Raw genomic sequence first — 4,869 nt, 5'->3', positions numbered from 1 at the left:
CTTGGTCATTTTTCACCAAGAATCTTTGCAGCCATACTGTCCCCAGCCTGTAGCACTGCCTGGGGTTGCCGTGACCCAAGTGCAAGACCAGGCACTTGGCCTTGTTGAACTTCAGACCACTGGCCTCAGCCCATGGATCCAATCTGTCCACCACCTCTGTAGTGCCTTGCTGCCTTCCAGCAGATCAACACTCCAGCTCAAATTTGTGTCAGCTGCAAACAGACTGAGGGTGCGCTTGATCCCACCATTCAGATCATCACTAAAGATATTAGATAGAATTGGCCAAAATACTGAGCTCTAAGGAATGCCTCTAGGGACTGGCCACCAGCTGTTTAAACTCCACTCATCACCACTCTCTGGGCCCAGCCATCCAGGTATTTTTTTATTCAGGAATTTAATCTCCTCTCTCTCCCTATTACCATCTATTTGAATTTTCATTGTTTATTTTTGCTTTCCAAGGTACACTAGAACACAATTTAAGGGGTGACTGAAAGGTTTGCATGGTTATTTCCAGCTTTCTTCTTTATGGCTATCACAGTGTATTGATTATCAGAATATAACCATGGATGGAGTTTTGGGAAATTAAAAATTCTTTGTAGTCTCTGATATCAATGCTACTGTAAGTTTATGGGGATATTGCCCATGCAACAAGGGAAAATCAAAGAGAAATTCTACCTTGAAAGGTTTCCACTGTCCAGTCTCCCAAGGCTTATTTTCCTTGTATTTGCCAGTCAAGTAGACAAATTTTTCCTTCCTCAGATTTTTTTGTTTGTTTGTGGGTTTTTTTGTTTGTTTTGTTTTGTTTTGTTTTTTGTTTATGGGACAATCATGGGAAAATTCAAAGGACTTGAAGTTAACCTCACCTAGGGGCAGAAGTACCCTTCCTAACCTTTGACATGCATCTGGTTTTGCTTTTGGGAGGGGAGCAGGCAGAAGACTTTTTTTTTGCAGGAAAGGACTGACACATTTGTACCCTTACAGGTGCATTCCTCTGGTGTCCTGCAGTTTGCACACACTCTTTGTTCCCTCAGTGTAGGGAAGTTGTAGTTTTCAGGATGCTTCACTGCCAGCCAAACCCCTCTGGTAAAGACTTGGATTTATCCATGCTTCCTTCAAAAATACAGGATTTGGGCTAAATGGCAGAAGGACAATCACAATTGCTAAGGAGTCACTAAAAGCCCCCTTATATTTCTACAAAGCCTTCCTTTTCTGCAGAGAAGGCTGTGATTCAAAGGTAAGAGTATTTCTTGGTGTGGAATTTTCTTTAAATCTAGAATTTTTCTGAAAATTTCATGGAAATCTGTAAGGTCATTTAATCACAAGGTGGTGCAAATGGGAAGACTTGACAGGAGGAAGGATGCCATTTCTTAGCACAACATCTTGCCACTGAGAAGGGACTGTCTTGGAAATTTTCACTTCTTCACACACTGAAAATGGACTTCAGTCCCTAATATCCATCGTTGGGTCTCCATCTCTAATGATCTGTTCCTTCAGGCAATATTTAATTGACCAGCACTGTAATTTTGTGATCAAGATATAAATTTATTACAGACTGGATTGTGACTGACAAACTCATTTCACCTATGACCTTAACTGAATATGAACTCAGCTCTTCTCAGGTAGGAAGCTGATGTATAAAATTGTTTTCAACTCATTGCCAGGGGATTTAGAGTGCATGTTTTCAGTGGTTTAATCTGGGATTTAAACCTGAAACCAGTTAGTAGAAAAGTTGGCAAAAACCAAGATAGACAGATAAAGTGTATTTTTTTTCCAAAGTAGGATCACCTCACAGAATGTTAGTGTTACGAGAATAGTGGGAAAGACAAAATCCCTAGTTTTATTTTTGCATTGAAATATGCAGATGTAGTATTTCTCAGAAATATGTCTGTATGTTGTGTTCTTAACTATACACTGAAAGTACAAAAGCTAAAATAAATATTACAGTGTTCACAGCATGTGGTTTTTTGTATGTTTTTGCTAGTGATGATAGATATAACACAGTTTTAAAAGATATTTTCTGTAAAATGTAATTCAGACTACTTTAATGGCAGATGTTGGTCAACATCTTTTTTTTAAATAAATCCCTAAAAATTTACCACAGCCAGAAGGAAAGAGAATGGATTACTCAGACATTTTGATATGCTCAATTTAAGCAAAGCAAAAACTACATTTATACTATACAGTTAATAACTTTTAATAATTATCAAAATTCTCTCTTTCTTAACAGAAATTAAGGACTTTCTAGCTTTAAGTCTGGGTGAACAAAGACATATCAAGAACATTTTACTGCTGTTCTGTAGGTTTATTGTCCTAATAGATATTCTCATTGATCACTGTTTGCTTTACATTTTTTCACTTCATATTTAAAATTGACATATATTTGAATACTTAACATTATATGGTTAGTGGAGCTATTAATTTAATAGGTCAAATAATCATTATATTTCACTAGGATGCTGGGGTTTAATTCATTTAACATTTTAATCTTCCATCAGTTTTTCCTTTAAGAGGATTTCAGTGCATATACAGGATTTGTATAAATCTGTGGAGTAAATTTATTCTTTTAACAGTTTTATTCTTTCATCAGAAATTCATTTAAATGGATTCCACTATATATCACATTCACTGCCAGTGTGGCTTTAGGTCAGGCTGTAATTGATGCAAAAGCAATGAGGTATTAAAAGAGAAAGGAAATATCTGAAATTGGAAAGGGTTCAAAAAGTGTGCCATTGTAAGGCCATGACATTCCTCAGATATGATGGGGGCGGGGAACGGACCACTCATAAACCATTTTTGCCCAAAGCCTGATATAGTTGCTAATTTCAGGTTCTGCTAAGGTCAGAATCTGTGCTAAGAGGACCAAGTTTGAAGTGGCACAAAAACACAAGAATCCCATATCAGGGTATAAATATGATCCCCTCCATTGGAGAGAAGTCTAGAAATATCAAACCAGAAAAATTTGGGGGAAATGCTTTCTTCTTCTTCAGTATGTTCATGCAAAGCATTTGACATAGTCGGGATTTGGGAGTGTTGTGTTTTTTTTGAGGTGTTTGCTTGTTTGGGGTGTTGCTTGTTTTGTTTGTTAATGTAGGCTGCTCTGTTGATATGGGATGCACAGAGCAGTAACTGGAATATGTTCCTTTTCCCAAGTTCTGGGGTAGATTAGTAATGGCCAAGCTTAGCAGAAAAGAAAGAAGCTAAAACTAGTAGGCATTTTCATGTACATAGGCATGAACAGAGAGAAGAGGATTTATGGGGAAAAGGAGAATGCTGTGGATAGTAAGATTCCCTACATATAGAAAAAAAAAGTAGCAAAAAAATCCATTTCTGAATTTCTACATGTCACCTACTATCATTTAATACATGCAACATAGGGACAGACTTTTAAAAATATTAATCAAAGTAAATTAATGACTTCGCTAAAGCTGTTACTCTGCAAGAGCTACAGGGTGTGGTTTCATCCCTCTGTCCAGATCCAGCCCCACAGCTGTCTGTTGGTGACCTTGCTGACAAAACCTTCTTGGCCCTGTGTGTGGAAGTCAATGACAGTCCAAAATGCACCTGGCTGTATGGACACCTCCATTGGTGTTAGCTGCAGGAGCTGATGGAACTTCTCCGGATATATGGGGTAGCCTGTGGACCTCTGATAGTGCTGGTGCACTCAAACAACCAGCTTGCATAACCTCGAAGTAAACAGAAAAAAATATGTTTTAAAGCTGGCAATAGACAGGAAAAAAATTGTGCAATAGCTGAGGAAAACTCAGAATTCTGAGTAGCTGGGGGGGGGGATGGAATCTTTAATATTTATGTGTGTGTGAGAAAGACTACATATCTTTATTCAATTAAATAATATCAGTAACATTAATGGAAAAATATTGCCAAGAAAATAAATTTATGGTAACATCAATTTTTTTAAAGGAAAAACATAAACCTGGATCATTTCTTTTAAGTGTATGACACATACAGTATATCTTAGTCAATTTAAAAATTGTTCTTTTGCTGGAATTGCCAATAGTTGGAAGGAAGTTTGGAATATAAGTAACATTTTAGCACTGGTGAGGAATGGTTGATTAGATCAATGAAGAAAGATATAACGAAGGGTCTGTGGAACATGTAGGGTGCTTCTGATTTTAATTCAGCAAATAACAAGCTATAAAAATCAATGATTTACATGTAAAACTAAAATGCTGCCTCAGAAATTACAATAGTTGCCCATAATTTTCTTAGTTTTTACAGAGACCTTTTAGATGGTATCATGTAATTATTTTTTTTGCAATAACTTTTTCATCTCAAACATATTTTGGGGACCTAGGCTATGGCTGAGAGCACAACTCATTTAGGCTTATGGTTAAAAGTACAGTAAAGATAAGTTTTAGTATTAGGAGAGGCACAATGCCTAAATCTCCAGCAGTACTCGGGCTGCAAAAGGGTTGGCACAAGGAGTAATGTCCTGCACAACATTTTCTCTGCTGACAGTTCTTTCATCTGGGTGATGGCTTTTGAGTGTGGGCCAAGTCTCAGCCCATCCTGGTGGTTGGGGTTAAGGTTAGGAGAGAGACAGTTTGCACTCTCTTCACTCAACCTGATAATCGGTTTTTCATTTTCCACTCTCTGAGAGCTCTGTATTTATAGGATATCCTTCCATCACACTTGAAGTTGCACCCTTAGAATGGTGTGATGGCTTTGTATGCTGGGGATCTGGTGCCTTCAGCTTGCTGCAGTCAATTTACTTTTGACAACCAAGAAATTTGATTTTTATAATGAGGTGTAAATCACAGGAAAGAGTTGTCTATAATGGACTTAGTAGAGTTAGGAGCAAGAGTGCAGCAGTTCATATCAAGAGGATTTTAAAATAGCTGCACAGTAAAG

General features: G+C 37.5%; 1 long non-coding RNA gene across 2 annotated transcripts; it reads left to right on the top strand.

The window, feature by feature from the left end:
• The first annotated feature begins 208 nt into the window (after positions 1-208).
• Positions 209-3,535, top strand: LOC136285804 (uncharacterized). Of its 2 annotated transcripts, XR_010719540.1 has the most exons (4): positions 209-374; positions 982-1,234; positions 1,308-1,619; positions 3,474-3,535. It is a non-coding gene; the product is annotated as an uncharacterized lncRNA (long non-coding RNA). The 2 variants fall into 2 exon arrangements; XR_010719539.1 differs by lacking the exon at positions 3,474-3,535 and having other exon boundaries at positions 1,308-1,899.
• The last annotated feature ends 1,334 nt before the right edge of the window (positions 3,536-4,869 follow it).

Source organism: Chamaea fasciata, unplaced genomic scaffold (assembly GCF_029207755.1).
Source record: "Chamaea fasciata isolate MVZ Bird 193981 ecotype frontalis unplaced genomic scaffold, bChaFas1.0.hap1 SCAF_2, whole genome shotgun sequence".
In the NCBI taxonomy this organism is placed as follows: Eukaryota; Metazoa; Chordata; class Aves; order Passeriformes; family Sylviidae; genus Chamaea; species Chamaea fasciata.
The sequence above is the reverse complement of the archived record's forward strand: the minus strand, read 5'-3'. Positions and strand labels throughout refer to the sequence as shown.